The sequence below is a fragment of the Giraffa tippelskirchi genome, chromosome 6, assembly GCF_054371585.1.
Source record: "Giraffa tippelskirchi isolate mGirTip1 chromosome 6, T2T-mGirTip1v1.2.pri, whole genome shotgun sequence".
Classification (NCBI taxonomy): Eukaryota; Metazoa; Chordata; class Mammalia; order Artiodactyla; family Giraffidae; genus Giraffa; species Giraffa tippelskirchi.
The window spans coordinates 31,417,366-31,434,097 of record NC_137280.1 but is presented as its reverse complement, the minus strand read 5'-3'; the positions used below and the strand labels follow the sequence as shown (position 1 = coordinate 31,434,097).

General features: G+C 39.8%; 1 long non-coding RNA gene across 1 annotated transcript; it reads left to right on the top strand.

The window, feature by feature from the left end:
* Window positions 1-621: 621 nt before the first annotated feature.
* On the top strand, window positions 622-10,136 carry LOC145511664 (uncharacterized). The gene is made up of 3 exons (XR_014058036.1): window positions 622-732; window positions 8,186-8,265; window positions 9,618-10,136. It is a non-coding gene; the product is annotated as an uncharacterized LOC145511664 (long non-coding RNA).
* The last annotated feature ends 6,596 nt before the right edge of the window (window positions 10,137-16,732 follow it).

Here is a 16,732-nt window from a genome sequence, read left to right as displayed (position 1 = left end):
TCCCCAAGGAAAGTTAGCTGCCATCACCTCTATGCGTGTAACTGCCAAAACATAATTCTTCCCCTAACACTAGCGTATGAACTCTTGATGGCAAGTGCTGCGTGTACACAATATAGTCTCAGCTCCAGAACTGTCTCTGGCATGTTGGAAGAGCTCAACAAGTAGTTACTGTGTTATTACAGCTCTGTCATATTATAGTAGAGTTGTCGGTTGACGAGTCAGCGTTCTCCACAGAAATGTGAGCTCCTAGGGTCAAAGACCATCCTTACTGCCTCTATTCTAGCACCCCTGGCAGCATCAGTGTCTGGCAAAAATAAGTGAATACTTAATGTTTATTGAACAAATCAATGCACAGGCCAATAGATGAATAAACCACACAGACCTCCAGGATCCCCTTTCCTGTCAACAAAACCTAAAATTATGTTCAGTAGTACGTCTAGAGGCCTAGCAGTTTCTCTAGTATATCTACTAGTGTTTAGGGGGAGTTCTCACCAGAAACAAATCAAGTCCTGTTGGAAGATGCTGTCATAAAACAAACCAGATTCCAAGAGACCAAAAGGTACATTGGTTGCCTATGTCATGAATATAAATAAAAATGTTTATAAGAGAAATCTAAATTTTAACTTGAAAAAAATGCAGCTCCTTTAGGATGTCTATCCAGGTGTATCAAAAAGGAACTGGAAAACGCTGTGATTTGAAGCATGGTCTACAAAGGACAAAAATCCCATTCAGGTGAGGGTTTACAGAAAACTCATTTCACAATGGCTCTTGAGAATGTTCAAGATGTTCAAGACTGTTCATTTGTTACATCATCTCCCTGTGAGGTGGGTGTTAGGATCGTCATCACTGCAAATGAGTAAATGAAGACTCAGAGTTTCAGGTTACAGAATAAATTCCTGGTATAGCAGAGCTTGGGTTCTATAATACATAGGGTGTCAGTGGACCAAATAAATTCAGCTACGTCACCCAAACTCCAGAGTTACAGGTTGTTGGATAGAAAAGTTGCCCTAAGCTGGGACCTCATTTTCTGAAAGAGGTCTTAGAACATCCTGCCTTAACATTTGAGCTCACTGTGGGGACAAGTAAATTGTTCAATTCCTGTTACTTCACTGAGCACCTACTGTGTACATGAAGCACCTACAGCGCCCAGCCCATGGTATGATTTCTATAATCCGAGGAGGGCATAAATGGCCCTGAAAGACATGGAGGCTGCACCAAAGAATGCGAAAAATTCTTGGTAACAGATTGCTGGACAGGCAAAGACAAACTTCAGAGAGTATTTAAGGATAAAGGAAATTTAAAAAATTAGAAAAACAAGGGTATGTTGATAGTATATTTTTAAATGTAAAACTTTGTAACAAATCTGTGAGTATAATAGTCTTATATACACATATGCTATACAAACACAGACATGTACACACACATAATGACAGGAATGGAAATGTACACACCAAAATGCAATCACTGCTCTCTCTGTATAGTGAGATTACATCATTTTATGGGCAGATGAACCCATAACAGCATTTTTATGCTGTTTAGTAGTAACAGCATTTTAATGCTGTATCAGTTTAGTAGGTCTCAACCAGTATTTCTTAAATAAAATACAATGAAAAAAACAATAAAAAAACAAGATAAATGTATGGAAGCTTTGCTTTAGTTATACACATATGGGTGTACGTCGCATATTACATTGTGATCAAGATTGTTTTTCACTCCAGGCTGCTGCCAAAATATTTGAAAACCACCACTTGAAGGGACAGTTATCAAGGACCTACTGTATAACACATGGAACTCTGCTCAGTGTTATGTGGCAGCCTGGATGAGAAGGGAGTTTGGGGAGAATGGATATATGTATATGTATGGCTAAGTCCCTTTACTGTTCACCTGTAACTGTCACAACATTGTTAATCAGTCATGTGAAAGTGTGTTAGTTGCTTCAGTCATGTCCGACAATACAAAATAAAAAGGTTTTAAAATAATAAAAAATTACAGTTATTATGAAATTCAATTTACAGAGGTTCAGAGATCTCAAGTAATCCACCCAAAGCCACATGGTTAGTAAGTGGCAGAATCCATTTTTATCAATACACACAATATACCTTAATTTCTTGGAGAGGGCAAGCCTCATGATGAATAAATAAAAGATGCCTGTAGAAAGATGATATAAATGTTTTAATAATTATTATTTTTAATAACACTAGTCGAATGAAAGTATTGCTTCCTAATTTTATTGTTGAGACTGAACATTTTCCAGATGCACTGATTTATGAACTGTCATAACCCTAGCCACAGTTTGAACTCCAGCTAAAATTTTCTTTTCACTTTCATCACTTCTAAGCTTGGTTGGAACTCCTATGCTGCGGGTTTGTTTTGTTTTGATTTCTTTCCTTTGTTATTCCAGGCACATCCTCTCTCCACAAGGAACCACAGGCCACCTTCCTGGCCTCCCCCTACCTTCCTGTGAGGTGCGAGGTACAACCCACCCCTCACCCCCAGACTAAGCCAACCAGCCCAGGGCACACCTGGCTGTCTTGGCAGACCCTAGTGGCGGAGCGGCTGAGTGCACACATTTGCACACAAGTGCTGCACCTGGACAAACAGGACTCAAACCCTTCAAGTCCAAGGGCAATATTTCTCCACTGGATCATCTTACTGACTACAACCTCAGCACTCTCACTGAGAAATTCCTTCCCAATCCAGGGTCTGTAAAACCCCAAGAATGCTTCTCCTTAGCAAGAGACACTTCAGAGTGGTTTTGACAACTTGGAAATACCACTAAAGTGACAATTTAATGATTTTATGGGTTTTTCTTCCTGAACCTGCTCTGTTTCTTCAAGACCCATAGAGTCTCTCTTCTTTTTTTTTTAACTGTGGCAAAATAGAGCCCTGGTCTTGTCCAAAAAACCCTTCAGCCTAATAAAAAACTGATCAAGCACAAGTACCCAAGCCCACAAATTTGGAGGAAAACCCTCTACAGATGACCCCACCCATACTCATGAAACCAAGAAGGTTTCTACTTAAGGGTAGGCGTTACTTGTGGGGGTCGGGTGGGAAAGTATCTTTGAATGAGACTTGGGGCCGTGGGAGAACAAGTCTGGGAGGAGAACTCCCTCTACTTGAGTTGAACATACTTCCCAGGGCTATTGGGGAAAAGCGAGGGAGGAGGCGGAGGCTAATCCATTTTTTCTTCTCCAAGGGGAGATGGGATTTGATGAAGGCGGGGACAGGTCTGGCTATGTACATTTTGGGGACACGGCAAAAATGGACTCCTTGTTAAAAAAAATTGATAAGAATTTCAAGATGGTGACCATAGCACATTAAACCAAACAGGGGACCCTGGGGGAACTGTCCATACAGGTCACGTACCCTGAGGAGAAGGGTTACATTTTTAGTGCTCATGGCATTTGGACATTGAGGCATTAAATAAAATGAATCTTCTTTCTAATCTACCCCCTGCTACCATGCATACACACTTTTTACATGGATGTGCTGGTTACCATGTCACAATAGGTTGTATAACTAACATTTAAATAGAATTTACACCTACCGTATAGCTCAGGGAACTCTATGCTGTGTGGTGACCTAAATGGGAAGGAAATTCAAAAAAGAGGGGATATATGTACACATGTAGCTGATTCATTTTGTTGTACAGTAGAAACTAACACAACATTGTAAAGTAATTATACACCAAAAAAATTTTTTTTAATAAAATAAATAGAATTTGCTATATACTAGGCCCTGGACTAGTTATTTATATGCATTACCTTGCTTAATGTTGACAAAAACCCTAGGAGGTAATAATTACAGTCATTCCCATTTTGCAGATAAGGAAACTTAGGCTTAGGGGACAATCATTTGTTTGCTAAAGATTATTTACTAGAAACTGGCATTTAGTTTGTGTGCCTTTGGTGTGGAAGAGGCAAGAGAGGCACTTTTCATGGGAGAAAAATCCAACGGGATGTGAAAAAACTCAAGATAACTACTACTTTAATACAATCTTTCAAACTTCTGATTTTGAGATTCCTATAGATTGATATGCAATTGTAAGAAATAATATTCTTGGTACTCTTTACCTAGTTTTTTCCAATGGTAACATCTTACAAAACTATGGAAAATATCATAACTAGGTGATAGATATTAAAACAGTAAAGATACAGACCATTTTCATCCACACAAGGATCCCTCATGTTGCCCCGAATTTTCTCCTCTTGCCCCACCTCTGGTCCCATCCCACCTGTGATCTAAAACATCCCCATGCTTCATCTCCAGTTGGGAGAATTAGAAGGAAAATAGGGTGGGATGCACTCACTAAAACACCTTGTTGTATTTCTGATGTTATTTCTATCTCTGATAATAAGATTTGGTCATTTTCCAAGAAAAACCATCAGAAAATCTCTTTGTTAATATGAGGAATATTGTTAGCAGGATTGTTCCTTCTTTTTAAATCTTTCTCCAGAGCCAGAGAACATGGTCACTGCCCAAATTTTGTAGCTATAAATGCCATGCTGATGCCTCATAACAGACACCACTGGTTGCCTCCCCTACATACACCATGCATTCACCTGCCATTTCTTCTTTTCTAACAGAATCCTACTTTTGTTTCATTCATCCTTCTCTGAGCATCCTATGTTGCTAGAAAGGCTGGTCCCATCTTCAAGTCCATTCAGTATGTCTTTATCTGTCTAAGCCAATCATGAGGACCCGTTTTCTTTGCTACTGGTGTAAACGTGGACACGTGATGAAATTAGGACCAGTGGAATGTAAGAACTGATGTCTGAAACAAGTGGCCATCTTGTCATTATTCTGAAAGTTGCTTAGTCGTGTCCGACTCTTTGGGACCCCATGGACTATACAGTCCATGGAATTCTCCAGGCCTGAATGGCTACCTGAGTGGGTAGCTGTTCCCTTCTCCAGGAGGATCTTCCCAACCCAGGGATAGAACCCAAGTCTCCCGCACTGCAGGTGGATTCTTTACCAGCTGAGCCACCAGGGAAGCCCAAGAATAATGGAGTGGGTAGCCTATTCCTGCCCCAGCAAATCTTCCCTACCCAGGAATCAAAACAGGGTCTCCTGTATTGCAGGCAGATTCTTTACCAGTTGAGCCACCAGGGAAGCCCAAGAATACTGGAGCGGGTAGCCTATCCCTGCCCCAGCAGATCTTCCCAACCCAGGAATCGAACCCAGATCTGCATTACTCTGAACACAAAGCAAACACAAAGGATGGCAGAATGGAAAAAAAGAGACAAAGCCCAGACACCCGGTGGCTGGAGCAGCCCTCCCTCTGAACAACTGTTAAGATTAGAGGCTCAATGCCCTTATTACTTAATCTGGTTGGATTATGAGTTTTCTGTTACCTTATCTCCGGAACTCTAGTGCTAAGTCACTTCAGTTGTGTTCGACTCTTTGCAACCCTGTGGACTATAGCCCATCAGGCTCCTCTGTCCTTGGAATTCTCCAGGCCAGAATACTGGAGTGGGTTGCCATGCCCTTCTCCAAGGGATCTTCCAAATGCGGGATCGAACCTGTGTCTCTTACGTCTACCTGTATCAGCAAGCAGGTTCTTTACCACTAGTGCCACCTGGGAAGCCCTGTTACCTTACCTGATAGATCCTAATATCCTCTCTAGGCTTTGGACCCAGGCACAGAAGATTCTGTATCTTGACTCTGACAATACAGCTACATCAGATGCCAAAGTCCACATTGTCCTGTACTAACCCATATATGTGTTATCAACTTTTCGTGTGTGACTGTGCCACGGAACATGTGGTATCTTAGTTTCCCAACCAGGGATCAGACCTGTACCTCCTGCATCCCTGCATTGGGAGCATGGGGTTTTAACACTGGACTACCAGGGAAGCCCCATGTTACCAACTATTTATTATACTTTGGGGTCATTTTTAAGTCGTCCTGCAAAGTCATGTAGTTTTATTTTTAGGTTATTATTCAAAGATGGACATTTCCTGGGTAGCAAAAGTTTGTAAACAACATGCTTTTTAACAGGAGAAGAATCACAGCAGTCCCAGATTCAGGTGTCCATAGGTGGTTTGTGTAGAATAGGAAAAAGCTCATGGGTAATCCACAAAATGATACTATATCACCCTTGACTACCCACTGTTTTTACTTTAGTAACAAACATACAGGAGGATGACTTAGCTGATGCTCTGGGTTAAGCCAGGCAGGGACAGAGCCCAAACCAGAGGGACCCAAGATTTACTTGGCAAGGCCATATTTTCCTGGGGTGCTTTAGACAAATTTTGGATGCCACAGCTGCAGATGTTGGCTATTGTAGTTTAGTTCCCCGTGATGTTAGAAACTGTTGTGCAGAGGTAATGATCAGTTGGTATGAGTATGATTCTCAATGCCTGGGAGCTGCTTGTTTTCATTGTCTCACTGGTCCATCCTCATAGCTACAAAACTTGATTGCCAGTCAGTCGACACAGGATTTGTTAACATCCACCAAAAGAGAAGCATAGAAATAAGTTACGATAACAGTGCTTCTCAAACATCCATGGGCATGCAAACCACCTGGACTATTGTTATAAGGCAGATTATAAGGGTGGTCCCATTTTATAATCTATAATCAGCCTTTCTAGAAACACAGGATGCTCATTATGTCCTGAGTGGGGCCTGAGTTCTGGATTTCTAACAAGTACATTTCTAACAATGATACTGGTACTATTGGTCCCTGAACCATTCTGAATAGCAAGGACCTCTACCACCAGGACCTGCAGTTGAATGCCCTGAGATGAAATTCAGACTTGAATTAGACTGGAAGTTTGCTTTCTGTTAGGGGATTTGCACTGGCCAGGTTAGACAGAGAGCTTGTGGACATCCAGCCCCTCTCAAGTGGATGAAATCATGACATGGGGGAAAATAACAGGCTTCAATGAAACAGTATTAAAAAAAATAAAAATAAAACAGGAAGATGGACCGGGTCCTGGCACTACTGGAACCCCCTAGTTTCAGAGGCTCCTGAAGCCCTGCTGAAAACCCACAGAGCCTGGTTGTTCAACCCTTCATGCTTCAGACTGCCAGAGCCAACTTCCTCTCTGTTTCACCAACTAGAGCTGACTTTGTATTACTTACAATCAAGGTTCCTAACAAAAATTATAATATAACGGCTAAAAAAAATTACAACATAACCCCATTGAAGAATTATGCTGCTATCAAAAAGACATTCTTTCAAAAATCTATATTAAGATGAATAAATAATATAAGATTAAGTGAAAAAGCATAAAACTGGGGGAGTTCCCCGGTGGTGGTGAAGACTTTGCCTTCCATTGCAGGGGGTGCAGGTTCAGTCTCTGGTTGGGGAGCTAAGATCCCACATGCCTCCCAGCCAAACAACCAGAATATAAAAAAACAGAAGCAATAGTGTAACAAATGCAGTAAAACTTTAAAAAATGGTCCACATTTTTAAAAAAGCGTAATACCAGCGTAGGTATACAGAATATTCTGAACTATACAAATTTTTGAAGAATATTTAAAGTCAATTCTGAAACATATAAATAGCAGTTATGGTACGCTGAATAATGGGCCCCTGAATATGACTTAATTCCCAGAACTAGTGAATGTTACCTTATTTGGCAAAGGGGACTTGTCAATGTGATTAAAGATCATGAAGGGGAAACATTATCCTGGAGTGCTCGAGTTAGCTTAATATAACCACACTGGTCCTTGTAAGAGGGAGGCAGGGTCAGGAGAGACGACACGATGACAGAAGCAAAATGAGAGTGATGTACTTTCAAGAGGGAGGAAGGAAATTACAAGTCATGGAAACTGGTCACAGAAATTGGAAAAAGCTAGGAAATATTTTGCCCTCAGAACCTCTAAGATGGAACCACCCCTGCCAACACCTTAACTTAAGCCAAATGAAAGTGATTTCAGACGTCTGACCTCCAGAATTCTAAGATAATACATTTATGTTGCTTACAGTCATCATCCATGTGATGCTACAGCAGCAATAGAAAACAAATATAATGGGTGTCTCTGTACTTTCCTTTGATCAACATCTTACTTTAAAAAAAAAACAACACAAATTAATTTTAGAGAAGGATTAAGTACAACTTGCTATAGGAGGTGATATTAATCATTATTTTTACATTTTAACATAGTTTGGTTCCTGTTGTTTTCTGGGACTGTAGAATGTAATCAGATTGAAGTCTTATTTCAATATATATTTCAGGAGAATCTTCTCCGCACTAACACAGAAGCCACCGCAATGAGAAGCCCTTGCACCATAACGAAGAGTAGCCCTGGCTTATGGTAAGTAGAGAAAGCCCATGTGCAGCAATGAATATCCAGAGCAGTCAAAAAATAAATAAATCTTTTTTAAAAAATGCACTCACAAGACTAACACCTGATAAAACCCTAAAGGCCCACTGACATATTCAAATCACAAAGCACATCAAAGGCAAACTCATAATACCATGTGGAATTCTCCACTCTCCTCTCAGTGACTCTGGGGCCACATATGGGATCACCACCAACACCAACAATGTGGCATAACTGCTACATGCCTGGGAGCATCTAGCATAATTGACCAAAGACATATCAATATGTTTTTAGAGAGTGATATAATTAACAGCACCATGCAAAGTCATTAGAGCTTAAAACTGATCAGGGGTTCATCATACACCTTACAATTTTTGTTATCATTCACATTTTGCTCCATTAGATTTTTGTTCCAACCCTGTGTATATCATGATACACGCAAAATTTTCAAAAATGACACATCGCAAAATTTTGAGTGAGAAAGAATTTTTCAGTGAATTTCACACAGATACTTTCTCTGATTGTCTGAGTGACATATGCTAGTGTCTCAGAAGACGATAGTTGTTCAGAATATAGTTCTGATTCAGGCGATGTGACTATCAGATTGAATCTGATTGATTCTGGTATAGAAAGTGAAAATGAAACTCACGGTTCTGGAGAGTGCTCCTCTGCTTCTAGAGATGAGTGGACTGAAGACAACGTTTCACAAAAAATTAGAAGACTTTGCAGATGTGTCAGGTGAAACTGTTGAATATAATAACCCACAAAGAGTTAGTGGAATAAAATTAATTTGGGGCCAACCAAAATAAAAATCACCAGCCATAGGCATTAATTTCTGCAAAAATGAGTTAAAGGTCAATAATAATAATGAGTTAAAGGTCTTGAAACTCTGACCGCGGCTCCTGAAACCAGCTGAAGAGTCCTGGTCTAACATTCCCAACCTCAGGCCAGGATTACTGGCTCCCCTCTTTTGAACCCTCACAGTCCTCTGTGCGTATTTGTTCTGTTGTATTTAGTCTGCTGCTGCTGCTGCTGCTAAATCGCTTCAGTCGTGTCCGACTCTGTGCGACCCCATAGATGGCAGGCTACCTACCCTATCATAATTATCTGTTTATGCATCTACCTCCCCAATTGGACTTTGATGTACTCTAGGGTGTGGTCTACATCTTACACTTCTTTGATTTCCCAACCTAAGTGCCTGGTGTAGATAGAGCATTGAATTAGCATTGAATAGCAATAATGTCTATTGAATTAAATTAAATTAAATCCTAGCCTTAACAACTGAGCTCTGAACTCTTACCTAAGATAATAAGAATTCAATTTTCTTGATTCTATTAACATAGAATAGAAAGAACTTGCTGAAGTAGAACTACACGACATCCTGACCAACTCTCCTCCAGGCCTTGGATAAACATGAGATGCCTTCTAGAGGAAGCCTGACAATCTGTCTGAGATGAGTTTAGATTTCAAAGGAGAAAATCCAGACTGTGCCCTGGACGTCCAAATGAATTTATGATGAATGAGAGCTCCATCAAGTCCCTTAGTTTGTCTTCTCCAGGACTGATTCAAGCCAGGCAAATACTGGTTACATGACAACTTCCTCCTCAAGATGCTTTGCAGAATTTGGGTACCAAAAAACATCCCAAATTCTTAGTCCCTTAGCATCTTCTCCAGAGGAAACTAAAGTAGCCAGCTGGAGTTCCTTCAGCATGCCATAGTACATAAGCATTTTGGCTTTGGGATAAAACTGATTTGGGTTTAAATCCCAACTATAACTTTCGATACACAAGAGACATGGGTCATTTTATTTATCTGAATTTTGATTCCCTCATTTAGAAAATGATGATAAAATACCTATCCACAAAGATTGTTGTGTATTTACATAAATTGTTTCAGTTCAGTTCAGTTGCTCAGTAGTGTCTGACTCTTTGTAACCCCATGAACTGGAGCACACCAGTCTTCCCTGTTCATCACCAACTCCAGGAGCCTACTTAAACTCATGTTCATCGTGTCGGTGATACCATCCAACCATCTCAGGAATTCCTGCACATAGCAAGTACTCAAGAAGTAATAGTTGCTATTGTCATGAATAATAACTATTATCCCACACAAGAGGCTCCAGAGATAGTAAGGCCTGATCCTACACATACCCAACTGCCCCTAATTTTTTTGAAGGGTACATAGAGGTTTATTACTTCTTCATTTTTTTTCTTATTTTTCTTACATTGAAGTACAGTTAATTTACAATGTTGTGTTAGTTTCTGGTGTACAGCAAAGCAATTCAGATATATATATATGTGGGGGGGTATATGTATATATCATTTTTCATATTTTTCCATTATAGTATATTATAGGATATTGAATATAGTTCCCTGTGCTATATAGTATGACCTTGCTTTTATCCATTTTTTTATTTTTAACTGTATTTTATATTGAAGATTAAAGTATAGCCAATTAACAATGCTGTGATAGTTTCAAGTGCACAGCAAAGCGACTCAGCCATACAAACACATGTATCCATTCTTCCCCAGCTCCCCTTCCATCTAGGCTGCCACGTAACATTGAGCAGAGTTCCCTGTGCTATACAGTAGGTCATTATTGGTTATCCATTTCGAATTTTCCAGAGGATCTTTCCGACCCAGGGATTGAACTCAAGTCTCCTGCACTGCAGGTGGATTCTTTACTGTCTGAGCCACCGGGAAACCCCTTGAATACAATCTCCCCAGGTATTTTTTTCTCCCACATGGCCCCATCTAGTGGTGAGACCTCAAGTAAAAATGATTTCATCTCGGTCCATAGAATGTCCACCATCAAAAAGAGAAGACTCATTCCTAATAGTCCAATAATCCTAATATTCACATTTGGATTCACCTTATGCATATCCACACATTTCCTCCCCTTCTTTGGAAATTAAACCATGATTGACCTCTTTCCTCTAGCTGCTGCTGCGCTGCTGCGTCGCTTCAGTCGTGTGCGACTCTGTGCGACCCCATAGACGGAAGCCCACCAGGCTCCGCTGTCCCTGGGATTCTCCAGGCAAGAACACTGGAGTGGGCTGCCATTTCCTTCTCCAATGCATGAAAGTGAAAAGTGAAAGTGAAGTCGCTCAGTCGTGTCTGACTCTTCGCCACCCCATGGACTGCAGCCTACCAGGCTCTTCTGTCCATAGGATTTTCCAGGCAAGAGTACTGGAGTGGGGTGCCATTGCCTTCTCCATTCCTCTAGCTATTCCTTTCCAAAGTTTACCAGCATTTTAGGAATAACGTCTCAAAAGCACTACACTTGAGAAACTTCTATTTCTCTACTCAGCCATAAAAGAGAATGAAATAACGCCATCTGTGGCCACATGGATGCAACTAGATTTTATCATGAGAACTGAAATAAGTTAGAAAGAGAAAGACAAAGAGCATATGATATCACTTATATGTGGAATCTAAAATATGACACAAATGAACCTATCTACAAGATAGCAACAGACTCACAGACATACAGAAGTAACTTGTGGTTGCTGTGGGGAAGGGGAAACGGAGAGGTATGGACTGGGAGTTGGGGTTGGTAGATGCAAACTATTACATTTAGAATGGATAAACAACATTCTACTGCATAGCACAGGGAACTATACCAATCTCCTGGGATAAACCACAATGGAAAAGAACATAAAAAGAATGTATGCATGTGTATAACTGAGTCACTAGGCTGTACAGCAAAAATTAACACATTATAAATCAACTATACTTCAATAAATAAAAATAAAATAAAATAAAAAAATTTAAGTAACATATTTCTAACCAAGATAGAATAACAGCAACTAGCACTCTTTCACCTCAAATAACTGAAAAACAGGACAATATATATGAAACAATTGCTTTCAAGTCATTGTACATCAGCAACAAAGGACTATGTCCCCTGAGAGCTGGAAGAAAAAATTTCCTATAACTGCCATGGCTTTCTGCCTGGAGACACTTTCTAGGCTCCAGGGTATGAAAAAGGAACCTAGGAAGAACTCAGCAAAACTTCTGGAAGGAGGAGATGAATTAGGGAGTCCAGAGACTAGAATTCAGAGGACAGAGAACCAGAGATGAATGAGAAGCAGAGAACAAGCTTCAGAGATCTGCAGAGGACATTCCTTGAGTCTTCAACTGAGTAACAATCAGTACATGTATGTAAATAAACTACCAAGGGCAGGAAAAGAACCATCTGAAAGCATTACAGGGAACAACTTTTGGAATTCAAACAGGGCTAAAATATAGTTCCTACCAGCCAGAACAGAGAATATCATAATTTACAGGATACTGTGCTGATACTCAAAACAGATCTGTCTCAATAGTGGGACAGAATTCGCCTTAGACTAAATATTGCTTTGGTCTTACCTAACAATGCTTTAAAAATACATACTTTAAAGGATTACATTTCTTCCAAGGAACTCAACTGTATTTTAAAAATATATTTAGCAATATAAAAATATCTAGTTATTCAACAAGGTCTAACAGTCAGTGTATGGAATTCAATTTAAAAAAATTCTAAGCCTGCAAAGAAGCAGGAAATACAACCTGTGACAAGAAGAAAAAGAAATCAATGGAAACAGGCCCAAAAGGACATAGATATAGAATTAGTAGAGAGGGGCATTAAAACAATTAATAGAATATATCCCATTACTTTAAGAGCTAGAGGGAAGATGAAACACATTTAGTAGAGATGGAGAAAAGAATTTTAAAGACCTCAGTCAAACATATAGAAGTGTAAACTATAACGTCTGAAATGAAAAATCAGACAAGCAACTGAATGGGATTAACAGCAGATTAGACATTGTGAAAGAAAGCTTATGAGCTTGAAGCTATAGCAACAGAAACTATCAAAAATGAAACAGAAAAACTAAGTATCACTGAGCTACTGACAGTAGCTCAGATATCCTGACAATATCAGGAAGCACTATGTACATGTAATTGGAGTCTTAACAAAGAGGGGAGAAGGTCAGAAAAAACGTGTGAAGAAACAATGGCTGAAAACATTTCAAATTTGATGAAAACTGAATCCACAAACCCCAGACTTGAACAAAACTGAGCACAAGAAATATGGTGAAAAATATACCAGTGTATATCGTGATTAAACTTTAGCTAACTTGTTTTAAATAGAAAAACCTTAAAAGCCATCAGATTCAGAAAATAAATTCTGGAATTCTGCAGTGGTCTGGTGGTTAGGACTCTATGCTTCCACTGCAGGGGGCATGGGTTCGAACCCTGGTTGGGAAACTAAGATCCCATAAGATCCCCCATGTTGTGTGGTGTGGCCAAAAAAAAAGCATTAAATACAGATAACCAGAAAAGAAGACAGAAGATCACACACTGAAAGCAAGGAAAAGCCAGGAGAATATGGATCAAAATATTTTAAATCTCAAAGGGAAAAAGACGTGACTTGAAGAGAAGTAAGAGACAAGCCACAAATTGGGAGAAAACCTTCCCAAAAAACATATCTAACAAAAGACTGTTACACAAAATATACAAAGAACTCTTAAAAATCAATGGTAAGAAAATAAGCAACCCAATTTAAAAATGGGCCAAAGATCTTGACAAACACCTCACTGAAGAAGATACACAGATGGCAAATAAGCATTTGAAATGATGCTTATCGTCATATAGCATCAGGGAGACACAGATAAAAACAACAGTGAGGTACCACTATACACCTGTTAGAATGACCGAAATCTAGATCACTGACACCACCAAATGCTGGTGAGGATGTGAAGCAATAGGAACTCTCATACACTGCTGTTGGGAAAAGAAAATAGCACAGCCACAGTAGAAGGCAGTTTGGTGGTTTCTTATAAAACGAAACATACTCTTACCATACGATCCAGCAGTTGTGCTTCTTGGTGTTTACCTACAAGAGTTGAAAACGTATGCCCACACAAAAACTTGCACAAGTACGTATAGAAGCTTTATTCATTACTGCCAAAACTTGGAAGCAAACAACATGCTCTTCAGGAGTAAATGGGTAAGTAAACTATGGCACATTTAGATAATAGAACATCATTCAGTGCTAAAAATAAGCAAAGTGGGACTTCCCTGATGATCCAACGGCTAAAACTCTGTGGTCCCAATGCATGGGGCCGGGGTTGGATCCCTGGTCAGGAAACTAGAGCTCACATGCCTCAACTACAAGTTCATATGCCACAGCAAAGATCAAAGATCCTGTGCGCCCCAACTAAGACCTGGTGCAGCCAAAGAAATATTTTAAAAAATAAATAAAATATTAAGCTAGGAAAAGACATAGAAGAGCCTTAAGTGCCTATTGCTAAGTGAAAGAAGCCACCTGGAAAAGCTACATCCTGGATGGTTCCAACTATATGATATTCTGGAAAAGGGAAAACTATGGAGACAATAAAAAGATCAGTGGTTGCAGTGGGTACAGGGAGATGAATAGGCAGAGCACAGAGGACTTTTAGGGCAGTGAAAATACTCTATATGATAGCTTAGGCATACCTAGTTTTACTGCACTTCACTTCATAGCACTTTGCACACATTTTTTCTGGATGTGTCTGGAGAGTATTTTCAGAAAAGATTAGCATTTTAGCCAGTAGACTGAGTGAAGAACGTGTCACCAATGGCGATGTTGTTGCTGTTCAGTCACTGAGTTGTGTCCAACTCTTTGTGACCCCAAGAATGGCAGCATGCCAGTCTTACCTGCCCTTCACTATCTCCTGGAGTTTGCTCAAACTCATGTCCATTGAATTGGTGATGCGATTCATCCATCTCATCCTCTGTCTCCACCTTCTCTTCCTGCCCTCAATCTTTCCCAGCATCAGGGTCTTTTCCAATGAGTTGGCTCTTTGCATCATGTGGCCAAAGTATTGGAGCTTCAGCTTCAGCATCAGTCATTCCAATGAAATCCTTCCAGTGATGCCTTTCAATGGGGATGTGAGTGTGTTAGTCAGTCGTGTCCGACTCTTTGCAACCCCATGGACTGTAGCCCACCAGGCTCCTCTGTCCATGGAATTCTCCAGGCAAGAATACTGGAGTGGGTTGCCATTCCCTTCTCCTGGGGATCTTCCCAACCCGGGGATCGAGCCTGGGTCTCCTGCATTGCAGATAGATTCTTTACAGTCTGAGCCACCAGGGGATGGGCATCACCTAATTCCTTCAGGGCCCAAATAGAACAAAAATGTGAAGGAAGGGTGAATTCCCTCTCTCTTCTTTAACTGAAATATCTATCTTCTCTTGCCCTCAGACATTGAAGCTCCTAGTTATCAGGCCTTCAGACTCTAAGATTTAAACCAGCAGCCTCCAGGTTCACAAGCTTTTGGACAAGATTGAACTATATCACCAGCTTTCCTGGTCCCCAGCTCATAGAGGCAGACTGTGAGACTTTTTGCATCCATAACTACAGATCTCTTCTTATATGTATTTTATTGGTTGTTTCTCTAGAGAACCCAGACTAGTATACTATGGATATAGAAGACTTGAACAAGACTATCAACCAACTTGACCCAACTGATATTTATAGAGCTCGTGACCTAACAACAGCTGAAAACATCTTTTCAAGTGCTCATGGAGTATTTACAGAAACAGATCACATTCTGTTCCATATAACAAGTCTCAATAAATTTTAAAACTTGCAAAATACACAAAGTATGCTCTCTAAACACAATAGAGTTAAATTAGAAATCCATTAAAAATGATATCAAGAAAATCTCCAAATATTTAGAAACGAAAAAATTTGGAAAGTAAATAATACATTCTAACCCAACCAAGTGGGAAATTACAAAGTGTTTCAAGATAACAGAAAATAAAAAACACCATATCAAAATTTATGGCATACAATCAAAAAAGAACTTAGACGGAAACTTACAGCATCAAACATCTATACAGGCATATCTTGTTTTATTGCACTTCACTTTTTGTGCTTCACAGATGTGTGTGTGTGTGTGTGTGTGTGTGTGTTTTAACAAACTGAATGTTTCTGGCAGCCTTGTGTTGAAGTCTACTGGCAACAAGTTTTTCTAAAGAATTTGCTCACTTTGTGTCTCTGTGTCACGTTTTGGTAATTCTTGAAACATATGAAACTTTTTCATTATATTCATTATGATGATCTTTGATATTACTATTGTAATTGCTTTATGGTGCCACAAACCACTCCATATAAGACCACAAATTTAATGGATAAATGTGCATGTTCTGACTCCTCCATCCACCAGTCAATCCTGTTTCTCTCCCTCTCTTCAGGTTTCCCTATTCCCTAAGAAACAACAATATTGAAATTAGGCCAATTAAAAACCCTACAATACCCTCTAAGTGTTCAGAGAAAGGAAGAGTCACATGTCTCTTACTTTAAATCAAAACCTAGAAATGGTTATGCTTAGTGAGGAAGGCATGTTCAAAGCTGAGATAGGCCAAAAGCTAGGTCTTCTGCACAGTGAGCCCAATTATGAAGTTATAAAAGGAAAAGGAAAAGTTCTTGAAGA